The following is a 23,762-nucleotide window of genomic DNA, read 5'->3' as shown; positions in this document are numbered from 1 at the left end:
GAATTTAGTAGAACAAGAGAGAGTGCTTTTGCCATTTAAAAAAATTTTTAAAAGATTTTATTTATTCAACAGAGAGATAGAGCCAGAGAGCACAGACAGGAGGAATGGCAGAGGGAGGAGGAGAAGCAGGCTCTCCGCTGAGCAGGGAGCCAACATGAGACTTGATCCCAGGACTCCGGGATCATGACCTGATCTGAAAGCAGACGCTCAACTGACTGAGCCACCCACGTGCCTCTTTTGCCATTTTTTAAAAGAAGTTCTGAGTGCCTAATCAAATCATTTTCTTGAGCCATAATTTATGTGAGTGCCTCTGCTGGGGAGAAGCCAGAAGGGGTGAGGTTGAGAGGGACTTTATATCTCTTCATGGCTTTGCTGGTGACAGAGAAGATGCCCCCCCCCCCCCCCCCCCCCCGCCCCGGGAATGTTACTTCTCTGTTTGCTCCCAGGCTGGGTAGTCAATGCCTTTAATGGAGGGGCTTCCCCAGAACATGACTGATAGGGGTATCCTTAGGGATGCTGTGATTGCTCTATTTCTAAAATGTCTAATTGTTGTTGGCTTTAAGACGAAGGGCTTATGTATAGGGGTCTGCTTACTTAGAAGCTGAATGTTGTATGATTTGGGATAAGCCAAATGGGCTGATAGAACTTGCCTCAACCTCTAGATAGATCCTGGAGTTACCAGGTATAATGAGTATACTGGGAAAATAGCCCCAGGTTTCTTGGCTCTCTGACCACAGGGTTTGAAGGAAACTCAGGCCAAAAAAAAAAAAAAAAAAAAAAAAAAAAAAAAATTTCTCAGAAAAATATGTTTACAAACATGCACTCTGAAAAAGGAGACTTTGGTAGCCAGTGGAGACCACTCTTTCTATGCCTCAGTTGGCTTGCAGCATGAAGTAAGCCTGAGGTGAAGAGCTTCACTTCTGCCCAGCCAGGACCCCCTTGGCTTCTCTGTCCATTGTGGGGAAGGCAGTGTTGTTTAGTGTTCTTTATTTTTCACTCACAGCCTCTTGTCCATTGGGTGACAGGAAAAACACCAACTTGGGTTTTGTGTTATTTACATTTTAAGATCCTAATTAAGCTCCATCTGGTGCTGTTTATGTAAAGGGAAGAGGCCTCTGATAAGCACAGCTGGGGAGCAGATTTTCCAGTGCTGCTGTGCCTGTTGTTTTGCTCACTTTCTCCCAGCACAGAGGACCCTCTACAAATGATCAGAAAAGTGAAAGAAGTCTGAAGACAAAAATGTATCTTTGGAATTTCACCAAGTCTTCGGATTTGAATGGAGATAGATGAATGGCATGAGACGGAACTTGACACCCCAGAAGATTCTGGAGAGTCTAGAACTCACTGCCTCTCCTTTAATGCCCCCTGTCCTTCCCTTTCAGCTCCATGCCAAAGTTCATTTGTGGCCCAGCTGAAGAGAAGAAAGGAAAATTGAAGTATCTGTGATCAGAATGCTGGGTCTTTAGATTAGGGAGGAACCTGAGAAGACATTCCACCCAATATCCTACTTTTTACAGAAAAATCTGGGGTTTATTTACTCCCATGACACAGCTGTATCTTCTTCTTCTTCTTCTTCTTCTTTTTTTTTTAAAAGAGAGAGAAGGAGAGAGAGATCATGTAGGAGCAGGGTGAGGGACAGAGAAAGAGAGAGAGGGAGAAGCAGACACCCTGCTGAGCAGGGAGCTCCATGTGGGGCTCAATCCCAGGACCCTGAGATCATGACCCGAGCCCAAGGCAGGTGCCTAACTGAACCACCCAGGTGCCCCACAGTTGTGTCTTCTAAGTGACCAACACTGATCTATAGATAACATGTCAGAAATGCATGTTGTTGCAAAGGGCTATGGTTTTTAATGGCCAGAGACATGTGGGGCAACGATCAGAATTCTCTGGCTCTTTAGTATCCTATATATATTTTTTAAAACATGGACTGGGTTAAAAATTAGAAATAAACCAGAGTCCTTATTTACCCTGTGGGTGAGTTCTCCTCTGTGGGCCTGGAGGCTGAGTCTGTGCCATAACCATATTTTCTGCTCATCTCAGGGTCCATGGAACTGCATTCCATGGCACAGAAGGTCCTATATCCATAGAAGTCCAGACAGCCATTCAGATAACTGTGACACTTGATGGGATGTGGTCATGAGTGTTCCCTGCAGAAGAGGATACTTATCTGATGTGGAAGGAGGGCACCATTGGAAAGGTCATTTGATGATGAAGCTGAATATCCCTTTCCAGTCATAAGAGACTTATAAAATGCTTAGGAGGAGCCTCTTTTGTGAGGAATGCAGGAGTTTCAGAGGCAGGGTCACCTGACAGTCATAAATAGGAGGGTGAGTGGGAAATAGTGGGTGAAAATGGAAGCTGGTGGTGGGGAGAGGGGGCATAGGAAGGATATAATAGGGTATACTTGGGAAGTGTAGAAGGACAGCAGGTGCTATGGTCAGGAGGCTTCTGAGGGAGGGATACTGGAGATAATTAAGAGCCTAGGGATTCTTGGAGCAGGTGTAGTTACAATTTTAAGTGCTATGAGCCTCTGTTTGCGTATCAAACCCATCATCCTCAAAGTGCCTGTATAACACGTTCACTCCTTGCCTCACTTCCTGACCTGGCCCAATACTATCTCCAAAGGGAACTCTTCTTATTTCTGATTGAGGTATGAAGGCAATAGGTACTTCACTGGAACACAGGCTTTTTTGTGTGTGAGTTTTTTTTTTTTTTTAATTTATTCATGAGAGACACACAGAGAGGCAGAGACCTAGGCAGAGGGAGAAGCAGACTTGTGTTTTGAAGCTAAAATGTTATCAATCCAAACTGGATTGTTATAAATTTAGAAGATCAATTGTAATCTGCATGACATTTAAAAAAATAACTAAATATCTAAAATAAATATATAAGTATATATTCAAAAATATAAAGTAGAGAATCAAAAAAGTTCACAATAACAAAAATCAAGGAAGCTCCAAAGAATATGGTACTGGAGGAGACAAATATAAGGTATGTAGAAATCAAAGAGAAAAATGGCAGAAATCCTTATTGTTAATTACATGTAATGGGGAAAACTCTCCAAAATGCAGTGACTGACAGAATGGAGGGGAAAACCAAGATCTAACCTTATCCTATCTACATAAAACTTGCTTCATGTGTAATGTTGAAAAAGATGAAAATGAAAGTATGAAAAAAGTTATTTTATAAGCAGTAACAAAAGAGGCATGGAGTCTATATTTAAAAAAACTAGACTTTAAGTCAAAAACTCTTAAAATAGACAAGGGCATTATATATCGATAAAGGTGAATTTAACAAATACATATAATTTGAAAGCATATATCAAAAATATTCCCCAAATGGGTGCACCCGGCTGGCTCAGTGGGAGGAGCATGGGACTCCTGATCTCAGGGTCATGAGTTTGAGTCCCACGTTGGGTGTAGAGGTTACTTAAAAATAAACTTTTATAGAGTAAGGAGTGTGTGTGTGTGTGTGTGTGTGTGTGTGTGTGTGTGGTGATCACTTAAGGTTAACAAAAACATGTAAAAAACTTCATACATGTCACTTTAAGTAAGAACTACAGTGGCTGCCACCTGACTCTTTCCTGTTTGAGTGAAGGGTGAAAAATGTACCAGTCAGGTGTGGGTGGCTAAGCTAATGCAAGGTGGCTGCTTTGTATGCATGCACTTCCAGAGTGTGTTGGGGCAAAGAAAACATTTCTGTGGATCATAAGTGGGTCCTGTTGAAACCAGATGTGAGGTTATCTAAGCACTCGTTTGAAAGGACTCACTGCGAAGGCAACTGGAACTCTTTGGAGAGAGGCTGAAAGGAATGCTAGCTTCTGGGGGACAACAGAAGGAGGAAGTGGGCATCTGGAAAAGCCAAGCATATGAACACATAAAAGAAAGTGGGAGAACCCTGCCGATAGTCCAGAGATGGATTCTAAAGGATTACAGAAGTGTCCCACCAGAGTATGAATCAGGTCAAAACATCAGCCATGCCCAGAACAAAAAGCCAGCTTCTCACAGTGCCAGGTCAGTAAGAACTTTCCTTATTTCTCCCTTCGTTTCTTCTAACCAATACTGGAGGGGTCAGTATTGCATGTATTTCCCGGGAAGAGAGAAGGAGCAGAACACACACCATTGTCCTGTCTATGGTTTCTGTTCTCTGCAGGCAGGGTGGCTAGGGGTAACAGCAGACAGGTGTTAATATGGATGAAGACTGAAATGTAAGGTATTATGGAACAACATTTTAACTTCTGGAATGGGACTGTTTTATGACAAACTGACCATATGACTCTGTGTTACTTAAGAGTGATCACAAAAGTGTGCCTGGGTGGCTCAGTGGTTGAGTGTCTGCCTTTGGCTCAGGTTGTCATCCCGGGGTTCTGGGACTGAGTCCCGCAATAGGCTCCCTGTGGGGACCCTTCTCCCTCTGCCTGTGTCTCTGCCTCTTTCTCTCGGCATCTCCCATGAATAAATAAATAGTGTCTTAAAAAAAAAAAAAAAGAGTGACCACAAAAGTCATGGGTCAACTGACTTTTCTTCATGGGATAGTGAAAAATGACCCCTAATGAGAAGACTAGTATAAGAATTTAATAGAGTTCCTTTGTGATTGCATCCAACATCAGATCTTGACAAATGAACTTACACATTTTGATGACTTCTCAGTCTAAATCTTGCTGTGAGCTTAGAAATACCATTGCAAAGTTCATTAAAGAAGAAAGAAAAATTGTAGGAATGAATAAAGAGGTGAAGCTTACCCTGCTAGAGGGTATGTAAACAACCTAAATATTTACAGAAACTGACAGTACTGTTGCAATAATTGATCCAAGGATGGATCAAGAAACCAATACGGATAGTGCAAGAACAGATAACAGCTTATATGACAATTAAGGATATACAGACAATAGCACAAACCAGAAACAAATTACTCACTGTAAAGTGCCAAGATGAATGGTTAACTATTTTGACAAACATAAGTTTGGATCATTCAGAAAATAGACTCCAAATGATTAAATAGTTAAATATAAGTAATGAAACTAAAAAAGTATTACACAAACAAGTAATGATTTTTCCCCCCTGGATCACTTAATATGAAGCAATGATAGCAGATATAAAGGAAAGGGATGCTAAAATGGACTTTGTTGAAATATTTTTGTCAAACACACTACAGTCAAAATTAAGAATATGGTGATACTTATGTTTCTGCCAGTATGATGAATGAGGCACCTAGACAGGCTCTGTTGCTGAAAACAGCTAGAAATATTGGAACAAATATATTTTTTAAAATTCCCAAATGCATACACGATGACACAAAATATAAAGAATATAAAGCAAAAATAAAATGACCATGGTATCTTTGAAAAATAAGTAGAACTCATTATCTGGCTTTTGATTTAGGTGTTGGCTTAGGCCACCACTTGCATGGTTTCCAATGTCATGGGTAGGACTCATGTGCCCAACATCTACGCAAGTTGGAGTTTTGAGTAGGAGATACCATCCATAGAGCTGGGATTCTAAAGAAATGTATCATTTTAAGGGCAAAACTCACCTCCCACATCTGCAGGAGAGTGCAACAAAATAACTATTTGACATAAAACTTGGAGTTTTATGAGGAGATGGGAATATTTCCTGAGAAATTGTAACAGACTAGACCTTTTGCCTATTTGCTGCCTCCTAAACCTGCCACCTGAGAAGCCTACAAAAATCTCAGTTTGAGAATTTAGCTTAAGTAAGTCTGGCAATTTCCATAAATGCCTGGCAGAAGCAAACACTGGTTCCATCTGGAAGAATTTATTCTAATTCTCAATTAAATTCTGGGAAAAAAATCAATGCACAGTAAACAAAATTGCAAAGTCACAAGGAAACGAACTACCTTGAGTGAAAGTCAGCAGACACAGCAAAACATCAGATTCTTGGAGATTTTATTTTTTATTTTTTTTTTCTTGGAGATTTTAGATTGAAATTATCAGATGTAGAAAAAAATCTGTTAAATAAACTTCAAAATACAAAAGGGCAACCTGAAACTGAATACAGAACAAAAAGATTCATAAAAGAATAAAATATTCTAGAATTAAAAATAATTGAAATTTGAAACTCAAGGGTTAGATATTTCTTCTTTTAGTCAAAACTGAATGAAACGTACCAGATTTTTATACTTACTTTTGCCTTAAACAACTAGAAAACCAGGCAAAACACATGAAACAACAATTTTTAGACATTGAGTAATAGGCAGACAGGGACTTCCAGCACTCAACAAGGTTTGGAATAATTTGGTTCCCACCAAGTGGAGTGAAAAGCACTCATGATACATGAGACATCAGATAAATCCTCAAAAGGGATCCTTAATAATGGTTCTAAATTAATGTTAGACTAAATGCTACTCTGAACCTACTCTAACAAAGCCTGAAAATAAGTTTTGAAAAGATACGATTGATTCCAAGCAACCTAACTGTAAACCAGAATACAACCCACATTTTTTATTATTTTTATAACTATTCATTTATTTTAGAGCGAGAGTAGAGGGGAGAGGCTTGGGAGGGTCAGAAGGAGAGAGAGAATCTCAATCAGACTCCACAATGAGTGCATGGAGCCCAACATGGGCCTTGATCCCATGACCCTGAGATCATGACCTGAGCCAAAATCAAGTCTGTTGTTTAACCGACTGAGCCACCCAGGTGTCCCCATACAATCAACAGTATTTAAAGGGGAAAAAAAATCCAGGAACCAACAATTTAAATTTTCTAATGTCTGGCATCCCCTCAAATTTAATGTGCATGTAAGAAGCTAGAAAATATGAACCATAGCTAAGATAAAAGTCATTGAGTAGAAACACATCCCCAAATGACAGAGATGACAGAAATAGCAAAGGTCACCGAAAAAAGTGATTACACTCCATGAGTTCAAGAAGGTAGAGGAAAATATCAGCATGGTGAGGGGAGAAATGGGAGATAGAAAAAAAGACTCATATGAAACTATAAGGAATGAGAAATCTCTGAAAGGAAAAATGATACACTAGGTGGGATTAATAAAAGATTAGATACTGTGAAAGAAAAGAACAGTGAACCTGAATACATGGTGTTAGAAACTATTCAAACTGAAATGCATGGAGAAAAAATAAAAGATACTCTCTACTTAAAAAGGGAACAGAGAATTAATGATATGTGGGAAGATGCCAACTGGTTTCAAATAAGTAGAACTAAAATCCCAGAAAAAGAGCCAAGATGATGGGAAAACTATAAAAAAAAAAAGGTAAAAAGATATCTCTCATTTTTAATTACTTAAAAGAATAATTATTTTTTAAAAAATAACAATCCATTGATAGGCTTACAGTATATGTTTAAAGAGGTGACAGCCATCGCAGAAAGGATAGGAGAGGCAGAAAGGATACTGTTGTAAGATTCTTGCATGATAAGTTATGTGTTATATCATTATTTAAAGATGATCAATGCTAAGTTAAAGATAGATGTTGTAAACTCTACAGCAACCCCCCCAAAAAAGTAAAATCAAGGAAGCAAAACAGAGACAAATGGCATAAAAATAGCAAAAGAAGGAGAGAATAAAAGTAGAAACAAAATGCAGTCAGAATAAACAGGAAACAAATATCAAGATGACAGATTTAATAATAATTTATAATTATTTAATTATAATTATTTAAATATATTTAATAATAATTGATAACTATATGAGGTGAAATGATGTAAACACTCAAATCAAAAGGATAGTCATGGAATAGCAAAAAAAATGCCTGATTATATGCCGTCTGTGAGAAACACACTTTAAATATGATACAGCTAGTTTAAAAGGAAAAGGATAGAATAAGATATCCTAGACCAACACTAATCAAACTACTAGGATTGGTATATTAATATCAGACAAAGTAAAATTCAGAACAAGGAATATTACCAATGATAAGAAGGCCTATTTTCATATTAATTAAGCAGTCGTCTCATCAGGATGATCTAACATCCCAAATGTGCATGCTCATAAGAACAGAGCTTCAAAATACATTACAAATGTAATGTACAAACGTATCGTATTGTACATTGCAAAATCTATTAGAACTGAAAGAATAAATAGACAAATCCATGATTATGGTTGGAGAGTTTAACACTAATATTTCAGAAATTGAATAAACAAATAGACAAGACATCAATAAGGATATGGAAGACTTGAAAAATACCATCAACCAATGTGCTTCAACTGACACTTATAGATTGCCAAAACCAGAAAGACACACATTCATTTCAAGTGTAGGAGGAACATTCACCAAGATGTACCACAATATTGACCAAAACACCTCAATAAAGTTAAGGTATTAAAATCATACAAAGTGCATTTTCTGCCTGTAGAGCATGAAACTATGAATAAGAAATGGAAAGATATCTGAAAAAATTTCTTCAAATATTTGGAAAGTAAACAAAATTGCTCTAACTAAACCATGGGTCAAGGACAAAGTCACAAGGGAAATTTGAATTTGCTTTGAATGCAATTAAAAAAAAACAGAACATATCAAAAGTTGAGATATGCAGCTAAAACAACATTTGGAAAGAAATATGTAGCATTGCCTACTTAACTGCTGTGTGCTGAATTGTGTCTTCTCCCCACTTTCCCTTCCAGTTCATATGTTGAAGTCCTAATTTCCTGTACCTCAGAATTTGATCATATTTGAGACAGTATCTTTAAAGAGGTAATTAAGTTAAAATGAAGCTCTTAGAGTCGGCCTTAATCCAATAGGATTGGCGTCCTTGTAAGAAGATATTAAGACACAGAACACAGGGAGAAGATGGCTATCTGCAAGCCAAGGAGAGAGGCCTCACAAAGAACCAACCCTGCTTACACCATGATCTTGGTCTTCCAGCCTTCAGAATTGTGGGAAATAAATTTCAGTTGCTTATGTTACCCACCTTTATGGTGCTTTGTTTTGGCAGCCCTAGCAGAACTAACATACTTCTATTAAAAGACAATGAAAGGTCCCAAATCAAAGATCTAAGTATCCACCTTAAGAAAATAAAAATAGAAGAACAAATGAAACCCAAAGCAAGCAGGAAAAAAGAGATATTATAGGCAGAAATGTATAAAGTAGAAAAGTCAATAAACCTCAAATCTGGCTTTTTGAAAAGATAAATAAAACTGATAAATCTAAAAACCAATAAAACCAAAAGCTAGTTCTTTGAAAAGAATAATAAAACTGATATAACACCAGTCAGGGTGACCAAGAAGCAAAATTAAAAACTCAGGTTAATGTCTAGAATGATAAAACATTGAGATCCTACAAAGAGTACAAGGATACATAATACTGTGAACAACTTTATGCCAAAATATTCAACAACTTAGATGAAATAAATTCTTAAGGAGACACAAGCTACCAAAGCTCTCTGAAGAAGAAATAAATAACCTGAACAGCTTTATATCTATTAAATAATTGTTGATTTATGGTGAAAAATCTTCTTACACAGAAAATTCTTGGCCCAGAGGGGTTTCTTGCTTTACTTCAGTAAACAATTCTACACCAACTCTTAAGCAAATAAAAGAGGAGGGTACAACCCCTCATTCACTTTATGAGGTCAGCATGACCTCGAGACCAAACAATATAAATCCATCACAAGAAAAATAAACTGCAGGGGCACCTGGGTGGCTCAGTGTTGAGAGTCTGCCTTTGGCTCAGGTCATGATCCGGGGGTCCTGGGATCGAATTCTGAATCAGGGTCCCTTCTCAACAGGGAACCTGCTTCTCTCTGTGTCTACATCTCTGCCTCTTTCTCTGTGTCTCTCATGAATAAATAAATAAACTCTTAAGAAAAAAGTAAATTACAGATTGATTCGCCTCATGGACATACATGCAAATGTCCTTAGTAAATTTTGCAAATTGAATTTAGCATTATATAAACAGAATGAGACATCATTACCAAGTGGAGTTCATGCCAGGAATATGTGGTTAGTTTAATACTCAAAAACACATTGTATTTCATCCTATTAACCAAGTACAAAAAAAAGTCAATAGATACTGAAAAAAAATTGATACAGTTTAATATATATTCATGATAAAAATTCTTAGGAAACTAGTAATAGAAGAGAATTTTCTCTTTATGATAAAGGACATCTATTATAAAATCTTTTCAGCTAGCATCACACTTAATGGTGAAAGAGTGAATGCTTTCTTTCTAAGACTGGTAAGTAGATAAAGCTATTCATTCTTACCATCACTTTTATTCAATATTATTCTGGAGGTCCTAGCCAGTATAGACTAGGCAAAGCAAGGAAATAAAAGTCACACAGACTGAGAATAAAAAAATAAGATTGTTCTTATTCACAGAGAACATAACTGTTTATGTTGAATATCCTGGGGAGTTTATAGACGTATTACTAGAAATAATAAGTGAGTTTAGCAAGATCTCTGGAAACAAAAAAAATCCATTGTACTTCTACACACTAGCTAAGCATAATCCGAAATGGAAATTTAAAAAATTATCATTTAAAATATTATCAATATATAGAGCACTTAGAGATAATTTAAAAAATAGATATACAATACCTATACACTAAAAAGATGAAAGATTACTGAGAGAAATTAAAGGAAAACTAAATAAATGTAAAAATGGTGTTCGTAGATTGAAAAACTTACTACTATTAGATAATCAATCTTCCAAAATTTGGTCTATCTGTATGTTCTTTGCAATCTCAAAGTCTCTGCAAGCTTTTTCAAAATTAGAAGCTGATAAGTAAATTCTAAAATTCATGTGGAAATACAAACCACATCAAATAGACAAAACAGTTTTGAAAAAGAACAAATGGGGGAAAATTTCACAATTTGGTTTAAAGATTGGCTATGAAAGATTGACAGTGTGCTATTGGCATAAGGATAGACATATAGAATAATAAAACAATAGAGAAATAGACCCAGTCATTTGGTTAATTTTTTACAAAGTTGCCAAGGTAATTTAATGAGGGATAGGACCAATTTTTCAACAACTCATATTTGAACCATTGGATATCCAAATTAAAAAAAAAGTGAAACTTTCCTCTTATTGTGCACCAAATTAACCCAAAAAGGAAAGTAAATATAGATATAAGAAGAGCAAAGGTGACAAAGTATGTAGAGGAAAACACAGCAGAAGATTTTTTTTTGTGTGATCTTGGAGTAGTCAAAGAATTCATAGTTTGGACATAAAACCATAAAAGAAAAAAATGATAAGTCACACTTCATCAAAATTAAAGAGTTTTGTTCCTAAATAGACACTGTTAAGAAAATACAAAAGCGATCAATAAACTGGACATGCCAACAGATACCTGATGATGTACTTGTATCCAGAATAAATTAAGAACATTTACAGCTCAGTAATAAGGAAAAGTCAACACGATTAAAAAATGGACAGAAGTTTGAATACACATTTCACCAAGCAAGATGTGCAATTAGAAAATAACCCCATGAAAAGATGCTGAACATTATTAATATTAGGGAAATGTAAAATCAAACCATAATGAAATGGGTGCCTGGATGGCTCAGTAGGTGGAAGAACATGTGGCTCTTGATCTCAAGTTGTGAGTTCAAGCCCCACATTGGGTATAGAGATTATTTAAAAATAAAATTGAAAGAAAAAACATGGTGAAATGAAATACCACTACGCATTCATTAAAAAGGCTAGATTAAAATGACTGACCATGGCAAGTGTTGGGAAGGATATCCAGCAACAGGAACTCTTATACATGATTGTGGGGATGCCAAATGTTGCAGACACTGGAAAAAGAGTTTATTTATCCAATGGAAATGGAGGCGTGTATTCACACAAAGATTGTAGTCGAATGTTCAGAGCAGCTGTTTTCATAATAGCTAAGAACTACCAACAACCCAAATGCTCATTAACGAGTGAATAAATAACACTACACAGGTAGGAGGAAGCATGGATACACACTACGACAGAGATGAATTTCAAAACCATTATGGTAAGTAAAAGAATATGGAAACAAAATAATATATATAGTATGCGAAATTTTCCCTGTATGTGAAATTCTATCAAAGGCCACATGATAGTGATGGAAAGCAGACCAGCAGTTTCAAAGCATCAAAGGGCAGAGTAGAGGATTAACTGTAAAGGGCCACAAAGGAACTTTTTGGTGGTGATGGATGTATTCTGTAATTCTCATGACTACAGTTTTTTCAAAACTCACTGAAATACACACAATTGGTGAATCTTACTGTATGTAAACTGCACCTCATTAAAGTTGATTATATATTCACATATAGGTTAGACTGAGATCTTCCAGTACATGTCTCAGTTTCAGAAGAAGAGAGAAAAATCAGGACAGCAATATTTGACGTGGTTAACAATTTTCAAGAACTTTGAAAGACAGCAATACACAGACATGAGAAGCCAGATAAATTCTGAACAAAAGAAAACAAACCCACATCTAGAAATATCTTAGAAAAATTATATATATAAAAAAAGAAAAATTCTATATTACCTAAGACAGAAGCATGTGAAGATGTGTTGAATATCTTGAATGAGAAACTTATACTACTACTTAATAGAAGCAATAGAAAATTATAAGTTTGTGGACTATGGGAAAGCAATGGACAAGCTAGAATTATATACCCAGCAGAAAGTCTTTGATAAAAACAGGTGGCAAATGAAAGATGCTTCATACCAACATAAACACAAACTTTTCTTTCCTAATAGACTTTTCCTAAATTAGTAAAATATGAAGAACATAACATAAGCAGATAGAAAGTTGACCCCAGATGGAAGATTTGAAATATAAGAACAAATTAAGAGTATGAAAATATGTGCTTAATTTAAGCAATCTTTGACTAGGTAAGAAAATAATAAAACCCTGTGAGACTAGAACAAGAGAAAACAAGAACACTCCACAGTAATGGGAGTGCATGTGTGAGCCAGGAGGAATAAACAAGAATGTTCATGACAGCAGTATGTGTAATAACAAAAGCTGAAAATAACTCTAACGTCATCAGTAGTAGGATAGATAAGTGTGGATAGTCCTACAATGGCATATTTTATAGCATGAATTATTGCTATGTTCAGCAACCTGGTTGAACTCCAAGGAAGTAATATTGAGGTACAAAAAGAACCCCAAAGTGAGTGATAGAAGAATACATACTGTATCATTCATGTCATTAAAATTTAAAAACCTGCAAAATGAAACTGCATGCATACCTATAAACAATGTGGTAAAATTATACAGAGCAGTAAAATTCAGCATAACGGCTATATAGGTGAGGAAGGTTTGGACAGTATCAAAAGGGATTTCAGAGACCATTTCATTATTCATTTTTTGAAACTAGGAGGTGAGTCCAAGTGTATTTATTAGTTTAGGGTTCTTTGTATCTTACACGTATTCTTTGTATCTTACACAGACCACACATAAATATATATCTTACATATATGTATCATATATATATACATGATACAAATGTTACAATGCATTACAGTACAATATGTTAATTTCAAATTTAAAAGCACCAGAGAATCTGGAACATTCAGATGTCCTTTCCAATGTCCCCAGTTACCAGATGGGGTGTGCTGTGGTTTAAGGGTGATGAAAAGATGATGTGATTAGAGGCCTTTTCAGTACAGGGATGGGGGAAGGGCTGAGGGATGGTAGGGAGATGGTAGGGAGGGGCCTCTTGGATTAAGTTATATTTCAGTCTAACCCTTATAATGATAAGGGACTAGCTTCCATCCTACAATGGAGCTAAAGTCTAAAATACAAATGGTACAATGGACCATCTTTTTTTTTTTAATCTTTTTATGATAGTCACACAGAGAGAGAGGCGGAGAGACAGGCAGAGGGAGAAGCAGGCTCCATGCACCGGGAGCCCGACGTGGGACTGAATCCCGAGTCTCCAGGATCACGCCCTGGGCCAAAGGCAGGCTCCAAACCGCTGCGCCACCCAGGGACCCCTACAACGGACCATCTTAAAAGCCAAGAATAGGGCAGCCCGGGTGGCTCAGCGGTTTGGCGCCTACCTTCGGCCCAGGGCGTCATCCTGGAGACCTGGGATCGAGTCCCGCATCGGGATCCCTGCACAGAGCCCGCTTCTCCCTCTGCCTGTGTCTCTGCCTCTCTCTCTCTCTCTCTCTCTCTCATGAATTAAAAAAAAAAAAAAAAAAAAAGCCAAGAACATTGAACTCAGAGCATTCTCGTATCAGAAATGAGTACATAGAGGTCCTAAAAACCCTTTGTCTCTCTTTAGGGTTAAGTCTGCAAAAACCCGGGTAAGGACCAAACTGTTCTATGAAAGAACAGTGCTTTGCAATCTAGTCATTAATCTTTTCCTTCTGGGTCACTCCCTTTTTACCCTCACACATACTCGAATAAATTATTTTTATTATTATTAAATTAAAATTTAATACCAAAAAATGAAAATACTAAGATACCATTGGCCACTAGGACCAGAATCACCCAGTAAGGGGTGGGAATCCCCTCCACATAGACGCTGTGATGTTCCCCTTCACAAGCTTTTTGAAATCTCCTCTGTGATCAAACTGTTCATTTTCCTTCCTTATGCACTTTTATAGGTACTGAGAGATGCCTTGAGCTATGCAGACCATTTCTTCTGAATGAAACTTTCTTTTTGGCCTAGCAATCTTCATTAAATATTAGGCCAGCTGAAGACTTTAGGTAATTTTTTCCTAAATCCTTTATTTTTTTTAATCTAGAAAATCATCATCCATGTAAGTTTTAATTTTATTTAATTCTATTCGACATATGCTATATTGAATTATATGATTGTAATCCACTAATTCCCTCCCTTAAAATAAAAAAAACTCTGTTGTATCTTAACTTTGTTGATGCAAATCTTTGTCAAATGTATTTTGCACATTCATTCCTGCCTTCTTAAATAGAACGTAACATAACTTGCAATTTTCTTGATAATGCAAAGTCATTGTGATGGATATCAGGTCTGGTGCTAAAACAGTGATTCTAGAGCTTTTACCCTTCTACAAACATCTCCATTGCTGTGCATTTTCAGCCTGCCATTGCAGGGGTTTTTCTTTTCTTTTTCCCTGATATTTTAAGCTGTTAGCTAATATATAATGGCTTTCCTGCCTCTTTATAGTTTCCTGCATTTTGTGTGTTTTGATCAGGAAGCAAGGCAACCTGTTAGAATTGCATATAAACTAAGAGTAAATGGGTTATGAGGGAGGGCCTGCTTGTTCTCATCCAAATTTAATGGAAATTATATTAGATTTTCTCTGAGATCTTTTCCAGGGAACATTTTCTAGGCTTCTTCTGAATAAAGTATATGAACGTCTAAGGAAAGTGAAACTTTGCATAGAGATTAAGGAACCTTTGGAGCCAAACTCTGTGTCTTTAAATCCTGTGACTTTGGACATAACACTTACTCTTCGCCTCACTTTGCTCACCTCTAAAGTGGGCGTGATAATAATACGACTGTGTAGGATCTTTATGAAGATAAGTCAAGCTAATCTTGTTCAAGTCAAGTTCATCAAGCATGGAGAACATTTTGGGAGTTAAAATTCTGTGAATTAATCACTTAGAATTCAGAAACAAGGTCTGTTACCTTTGCAGGACAGCATATGAAAATCTTCCTGCCTGATACTGTTGCTGAATTATAGCACCTGTATTCTGGCCAGAGTGTGTCCTTGAGGTTGCAGTTTGCAGCCTTGTAGACATTTCTGTATCACAGGGGTCACAGAAACACTAATCCCTTCCAGAAGCCGGTGGAAGGGAAGATTCAGAATTACACTGGGCTTCACACCGGACATGAACACAGAGGCTTTGCAGCAAACAACCCGGGTGAGGACTGGGCCCTGGGGTTGGGCACATACTGTTTGCTTTTGTAAATCATTGTTTCCTTGCTCATCCCACCTATGCGGGACAGAGAGAGCTACCCTCTGGGGTGGGTAAGGCTGAGGTTGGTCCTGCAAGCTGCTGACGGGAAGGCAGACACAATTATAAAATAACATAAAATAGCATCTGATGTAAAGAATAAAAAGAAGACTTGATCAGAGCTGTAGGCAGGGAGCACAGAGGAGAATCCAACTCTGTGGGCCACCTGGAAGAGGCAGTAGTTACACTGGGTTTTGAAATGTAGAAGTTAAGATGGGTGGGTGGAATAAAATCCAGAACTATTTGGGAGGTAAAGCTGTTAGTGCTCGGAGCATGCTGACGGCAGCAGAGGGGAAAGCAGATCCCAGGTTGTCATGAGATTTTGGGGTTAATGGGGAGAGAGAGGAACTGCTCCACCTACTCCCCCCCGCCCCCTCGGCAATGTGTGGCTTCTACGAGGTAGTGTATGGGACGGGTCAGCACACGGTAGGATCTCAACAAATGTTGGTTTCTTTTCTCCTTGGAGGCATAAGTTCTAAATTTATTAGTGTTTGGAAATAAAATGAAGACATCAGGTTTATGAAATGGCTAGGTTTTCTGTTGAAATTCTGGTGGATTGCTGCTGAGCTGCCTTTGGCTGATAAAGCAGGACCTTGCCAAAGTCCTTCTCAGCAGCAACTTTACTGGGCTAAAAACCATTTTTTTTTTAAGTGGCCACACTGGCTGCCTGACAAGTCGATTGGCATAAGGGCACTGGGACTGGGGGAAACTAAGGAGTAAACACTGTATCTGATGGAGCAGCTTCTTTTGCCTTTTGGGTAAAAGTTGCAAGCAGAGGCTTCCGACCAGGGCAACCCTCTCTTGCCCTCAGGGTTCCTTAGGCTGTGGATTATCAGCAGCAGGGGGTTCTTGGCTACAATGTTAGGGCCTCAACTCCTCTGATAGCCCTGGCCTCCCTCCCCACCCTCATCACCATTTTTCTGGGGCCAGAAAACTGCCCTGTGCTCGCTGCTTCCTTCAGATCCCAGCACCGAGGACTGCCTTTGACACTGTCCAGATACCTACCAGGGGGGAGGTCAGAGTTACCGCTTATCCCTCCTCCAGGGGCATTTGAACCCCAGAATCCTGGGGACCCAAGGGCCCAGAATTGCCCGCAGGCAGGGCCCTCTGGGTCGTGATCCCAAGCCCGCCCACAGCTAACAGGGCTGCCTGCCCAGCCGGGAGAGATTTCCTAATTCAGACAAGCTGGCTGGTTCACATTCGCAGGTGCGAGGCTGGGGGGTGCGCTGGCGGCCCTTTGGCACTGACACTGCCTCTAAGGAGAGGGGCGGGTGGGGGCAGGAGGGGGAAACTCAATCACAGTGCAGGAGGCCGGAGGAGGCTTTTAGCCAAGTGCCAGTCATGGGCGGGGGGAGCAGCTGATAGCATCGCCCTCCCGGTCTGGTTACAGCCCCCTGCCTCCCCGGAGCGCTAATGAGAAGCCGGCAGTGGATACCAGAGAAGGTGGTCCCAGTGAGCTGGGGGCTGGGGGGGGCTGGGACACAGGGGAGGGAAGGGACAGTAGGACTCCAGAAAAAAGCCTTCTGTAGTTTTGCCTCAAATCATTCCTTTTGACAGTGACTGGCTTTCTCCACGGGAATCTGGTAATGCCCGAGGAAAGAACCACTTTGAAAAGAACACGAGGTTCTATTTCTTCCAGGACAGATCGTGCCCATTTCTGGGGCGTCCTCCCTCTTCTCGAATACACCAGTCGTTGCCTGCATTTAGCTTGCCATTGCTAGAAAATGTGTGGAACCTCCTCTTTGCTTTGATCAGCGGCTGGTTACTGAGGGCATCTGATGGCCAAGCTCTGGCCACAGACAGCCCGCCGAGACCGGGGGAAGAGCCCTCTCCCCCTGGTGGCAAAGGACAGGGGGCCGTGGGGTTCTGGGTGCATCTGTTGAATTCTCTCTTCATTGATGTGGAATTAAAGCAAAATGCTTCTTACTGTACATAATGTCAACTGTCCCACCAAAAAAGAAGCTTTTTTTCTTCTTTTTTAATCTTTTTTTTTTTTTTTTTTTTTGCAATGGAGTGGTTTTCCCAGGCCTAGTGCTAATTAAATGCTTTGTATGCATGATCTCATTGATCCTCACAGTAATCCTACCGGATGGGCATTGCTATTCATCCCCCATTTTGCAGACAAGGAAACTGAGGTCTAGAGAGGTTAATTCACACCCATAAAGTAGTGGCATAGCAGAGATGTGAGCTTAAGCCTTCTGACTCCCAAGCCTCTTGATGCAAAAGTGTCATCGACTTCGTATTTGGTATCTGTCACCCACTTGTGACAACACCGCCGCACTGCCTTTTCTTCCTTCACCCATCTTACTGAAGTAGTTCTGCCGTCTGCCAGAACTGGGGATGGAAACGTTTAAGAAGAAGTCTCTGTGCCTGAGGAATGTAAGCTGCTGTCAGGGAGCCGAGCCCAGCACTACCACCATGGAAAACCCCAGTGCTGTAGGAACACGGATGAAGGAATGCTGACTACCCAGGTTGATGAGTCAGGGTGTCTCCAAGGAACCTACCAGAGAGGTACAGCATGGCGAAAGGCCCTGCAGGGGGTTGGGCAGTGGTCTTTGGTTGGGGAGGGATCTGGGGCGGGCTACATGGAGCCAAATCAGGAAGGCTCCCCTACCCCTTGCCAGGATGGGCGTTAGACTTTAGCAAGTGTTCTTTGGGGTTTTAGGTGGGGAGGTGATTAGATCACATAGGTATGTGCAGCTTACCTCACTGGATGGGCCCTTCTATTTCCAGATATTTGTGTGATCACTCCTTTCTCCAACCTTCATCTGTTTCCAGGTGATTTTTCTTCCTGGTTTCTAAGTTGGCAGTTTCCTCCAAGGATAGAAGGAAATGCCCCAGTAGGTCTGTGCAGGAATGCATGCTCTGCTGAGGAACCAGAGAGCCTGGAAAGCCATCAAGCTGACTGTGGCTCATGGGGCTGATGAAGCACAGAGGCTTCTGAAGAGTTCTGGATGAGGTCTCCTTGGCCACACCTGAACTATGTTTCATTATCCATGCAGGGAGGAGTCCCCCCTGCCCACCATTTTAAAAAATGCCACACGCTGAGAAAATTTATTTCAGGCCAGGGAAGAACTTGGAGATGAAATCTCAAGGCTTTGCCTAAGGATTTGTCCACATGGTTTCTACTAGACAAACCATTGTAGTTATGCATGAAAACCATCTGTAGAGCTTTGGAAATTCCCTGCTCCATGTGCCCCATTAAGCCGAGGAGGCACCAAGGCTGCCCTGGTCAGAAATGAAAATTGTAAAACATCATGTGCAATTTCAACAGTTGTTATTTTGAATGATTTGTGCTGTTCCTTCACTGACCTCCCCAACCCTCGTGGCTACTTGGACTTTGAGTCAGTTGGAACTAGTTCTTCTCACCCATGACATGATTGGCACATGGGCTGGATAATTCTTTACTGCAGGGGCTGCCATGTGGATTGTAGGACATTTCACAGCATCCCTGGCCTCTCTGCACTAACCACTATTAGCAGCACCCTGGCTGTGGCAATGAAAAATACCTCTAGACCATTGCCAATGATCCTCTGGGGATGAAGTCACCCTAACTAGGGAACCACTTTCACCTATATTCTGAACCCGGCCACTTGACTTCTCAGTTGCATGGTCTTTGGCAATTTACCAAAACTCCAAGAGCCCCAGTTTACCTGCTTGGAAACTGGTGATCTCTGTGTCTGCCTTTTGGGGTTTCTGTGGGTTAATGTTCAAATGCTGACCACTTCACTTGGTTCTCAGAAAACCCGAGTCTGTCTTCCCCATCTTCTAACCCATGGTGCAGGATCCTTTTCATTATGTGTATCGGGCTTCTGAGGCCCATCTACAATGAAATGGCCAAATGGAGCTACAGACAAGTGTGAAGTGGTGGACTTCCTCTTGGCCAGCAAATCATTTTCTGGGTGTATCTGCTCTTTGTACTTTCATAGTTGAGCATCCCATTTGGGACAGGCAACTCTAAGCTGCCCATTGGCCCTGGTGAGGGACCAGGCTCTGCTCTAAGTTGATTTGCACTCTCCAAGTTCTTGTCATCTCACTCTTCCTTGTCTATTTTCTACAGATTCAGTGCTAGAAGGTTTTTTTTTTTTTTTTTAATCTTTTCTGGAACTTTGCTCTCTATGTCCTTTGTTTTGCACCCCCTTGGCTTGCACAGGGCACAAACGGTTAAGGGCATTCAGCTTGGCTGCCTCCCCGAGTCCCTGTAGACTACCTTGGAGGGACTGAATGAAATTGATAGTACTAACGTTACATCGCTCAAATCCCCAAAGAAAGAGTAGCTGGGCAGCGAGAAGGAATGACCGCAGAGAAAACAGCTGTCAAGGGCAGCTATTGGTTTATCTTTCATGGAAAGAGAGACATAATGAATTCTAAATTAACCATAGTCAGAGTATTTTCTGGGTTTGGTGGGGCTGCTGCAGCCCAGGCTGGCACTTTAGAAGTTCTCACTGCTGTCTCACTTGCACGGAGTCCTGGGACAATCTGTGGGCCTGGCCATGTTTGGGAAGGGTGTCTGCATAGTTCGCAGAAGAAGGCCACATAAAGGCCTGGGAGTCTGCATCACGGTGATGCTAGCGCGGCAGCTCACCTCACGGCTGGAGGGTGGGCCGCTGTAGACAGGGTCTATGTGCAGGTGAGGCCCATCAATGGGGATCCACTGCTCAGGGTCTGGCCTCAGAGGACCCAGAGGACCTCTGCTGGCTCCTTTACCATGGCTCTTTCTCCTCCTCCCTGTGTGTGCCTCAGTTTCTCCAAGAACAGGCATCTGCAGGGGCTCTGCAAGGGAGGTCATGAATTTGAGGAGGGGTTGGACTTTGTTGGCAAACTGACCCTTACTTGAAACTTGGATCATTTATCTTTTAAGTATGAGACCCTCAGCAAGTTAATTCATCTCTTGGATAGATAGTTGTTTTTGATGTCCTGGGTACCAAAGCCTCCATTTTATCTGGCTTCTGCTTGCATCCTCAAGTACTCCCCTCTCTCCCTCCTCCAGATGTGCTGGTCTTCATTCTTCCTGAGACATATTAAGCTTCTTCTTGCTCCAGTGTCTTACACTTAGGAGCCTCTCTGCCTGGAGCAGTCTGCCTTGGATCTGCTCCTATGTTTGACTCTTAATTGGGCTTCAGCCTGCCACCTCTTCAGGGTGTCCTCCTTGATGATAGGGGTTTAATGTATTCCAATGCTCTCACCCAACCCCTCCCCCACCTTCACTTGGTTGCATCAATCTACTGAATTTTCTATATCTCTCACCACTTTAGGAAATATCTTCTTGCTTATCTGTTGATTTGACTTCTCCCCCACCTAGACTTTGGGCCCTGCATGAGCTGGAATCTTGTCTGTCTTGCCCATCTGTTTGGCTCCAATGCCATTGTTGAAGAAAGGAACAAAGGGAGGAATAAATGAAGAATGAATGCTGTAGCTGGCTGCCATGCCTTGGCTTGTTGAGTGGTCCCCTCCATAGGCACCAATCTTCCATAGGAAGCATAGGAGGGAAGCAAGGAGGGTAGCATCACAGTTGAGTAGTGGGTGCAGGCTAGACACTGGGTGAGGAGGCATGGCAATAATTGGTGTGGGATAGGAAGAGAAGTGTGTGTATTTCTCAGCTGCCTGGATCCAAGAGGCTTAGTATCCTGCTATACTAGAGTTCAAGTCTGTTCTCTGACTTGAGGGATGGAAAGGGCCAAGGGGAGAAGAGAGTCAAAGGCCACAGTGATGCTTTCCCTGAGTAGAACTGCCAGATGTAACAAATGAAAATGCAGGGAATCCAGACAAATTTGAATTTCAGATAAGTAACAAGTAATTTACTTTATTATAAGTATGTCCCGAATATTGTGTACTCATGCTGAAAACCATTCATTGTGTATCTGAAATTCTAACTTGACAGGCGTCCTGTGTTTTACTGGCAATTTTATTGAGGAGTCTCACAAAACATGTCCTTTTGCTCAAGTGCACTGAAATGGGCTGTTCCTCTGGGCCACCTCAAGGACATTTTCTGGTCATAGCCATGGAGCACTCCTTGGCTCCAGTGGCAGGCCCTGACATGGAGCCCTCCAAAATGGCTAGCTGTGAGGGGAACATCTTGCCTTCTAAGAGCTGTGAATACTGCAGCTTTCCTTCTGGGATTGCCCTTTCAGAGAGTTATGTCAATCCTTCTTCCCCTGGAGCATGTGACCATGACATTCTTGTCTTTGTGATGCTATGTGGCGTCTGCTGCCATGCCTCCTCTTGAAGCCCTGGTTCTCATGTTCATCAGGTGTTCTTCTTGCCCCTCTCCTCAGAATGGACCTCATATATTTGACTCAAGGTTTGTGTTTCATATTTAGACATTTCTGAAGGGAAGTTGGGAAAAGAATAAGTCTTGGGTTGGTTGCCTTCATCTCTGCTCTGAGCCTGGGCCTTTGCATTCCTGTCCTGCTCTCTACTCCCTTCACCCAAACCACTTTTGCACTCACAAGTTTTCCTGTGGTTAGTCCTCCATGGCTGTTGGCTTTCATGGAGAGAGCCATGCTGGCCAGTGCTGTAAACTGGAGTTAGTCTGGCTGAGAAGGAAATAATCATTGTCTGATTGTGGTGTGGTTCTTTGCCCAGTTTCAGGTGTGGTAGAAACATTAGCAGGTCCCCCTCTGGCAGGCAGAGTCATTTTCAAAGGCCAGTGCTTGCTGCCTTGGCAGACCCAGTACACTTTAGGTGAGAGCTTGAGACCTTAAGTCTGGGTGGCTGGTCCTTCTGTGTCTCAGGAAGTCATATTACCTCCCAGCCTTGGGGTCACAGGCTTTGGGTTTGGTTGGCCTGGAGTCCACATCTTAGTCCTGCAAACTCTTGATGATGAAAGCAGTTCCTCCTCAGGCAACCTAGTTTATACTATATGCTCTAAGAACTAAGTTCTCATCTAGTGGAAAATAACCTTAATTTTTTATTCCTCTGAATAACTGCCATGACTAGGACCAGCTATGTAATTTGTGGGGGGCAGTGCAAATGAAAATATGGGCCCCATGTTAAAAAAGTATTAATGATTTCAGGGTGACTTGGAAGTCGGTTGAGCTTCCAACTCTTTTTTTTAAAGATTTTATTTATTTTTCTGGGAGAGAGAGAGAGTGGATGAATGAGTGGGGGGAGGGGCAGAGGGAAAATCAGACTCCCTGCTGAGATGGGAGCCCCACATGCGGCTCGATCCCAGGACCTCAAGATTATGACTTGAGCTGAAGACAGCCACTCGACTGACTGAGTGACCCAGGCACCCTGAGCCTCTGACTTTTGTTCTTAGCTCAGGATCCTGGGTTCAAGCCCTGTGTTGGGCTCTGCATGGGGCATGGAGCCTATTTAAAAAAAAAAAGTATTAATGATTTCAAAACAGTAACAGCAGAGCATGAAGCCAACCATGAGGCCTTCTAAGTGCAATGCCCAGAGTGCCTGAATGTGTCACTTGCCTGTGGAGTTTGCTGTAGTCATGAACCCTTAGAGTGTTTCAAGTTCATATGCCTTTTTATGCTCCTGAACACTGTGAGTCTCTTTCTTTCTTTTTTTTTTAAGATTTTATTTATTTATTCATAGAGACAGAGAGAGAGAGAGAAGCAGAGACACAGGCAGAGGGAGAAGCAGGCATCATACAGAGAGCCTGACGTGGGACTCGATCCAGGGTTTCCAGGATCACGCCCTGGGCTGCAGGGGGCGCTAAACCGCTGTGCCACCGGGGCTGCCCAGTCTCTTTATTTTCATACAATTTTTTTTTAAGTGTCTACTCATTTATTCATGAGAGACACAGAGAAAGAGGCAGAGAAAGAAGGAGGGCCCCCGCAGGGAGCCTGATGCAGGAATCAATCTTGGGACTCCGGGATCATGCCCTGAGCTGAAGGCAGACACCCAATTGCTGAGCCACCCAGGCATCCTGAGTCTCTTTATTTTCAAATGTAA

The 23,762-nt window shown here is 40.9% G+C and overlaps 1 long non-coding RNA gene across 1 annotated transcript in view; it reads left to right on the top strand.

Annotated features, from left to right (window-relative positions):
- The first annotated feature begins 790 nt into the window (after positions 1-790).
- Positions 791-23,762, top strand: part of LOC119871617 — a 30,833-nt gene continuing 7,861 nt past the window's right edge. The window contains exons 1-2 of the long non-coding RNA XR_005357016.1: positions 791-4,013; positions 14,519-14,621. This is a non-coding gene — a long non-coding RNA (uncharacterized LOC119871617). The remainder of the gene's footprint in view (positions 4,014-14,518; positions 14,622-23,762) is intronic.

This window comes from Canis lupus, chromosome 3 (assembly GCF_011100685.1).
Source record: "Canis lupus familiaris isolate Mischka breed German Shepherd chromosome 3, alternate assembly UU_Cfam_GSD_1.0, whole genome shotgun sequence".
NCBI classification, from domain to species: domain Eukaryota; kingdom Metazoa; phylum Chordata; class Mammalia; order Carnivora; family Canidae; genus Canis; species Canis lupus.
Note: the sequence above shows the minus strand (reverse complement) of the source record. Positions and strands in the feature narration are given on the sequence as shown.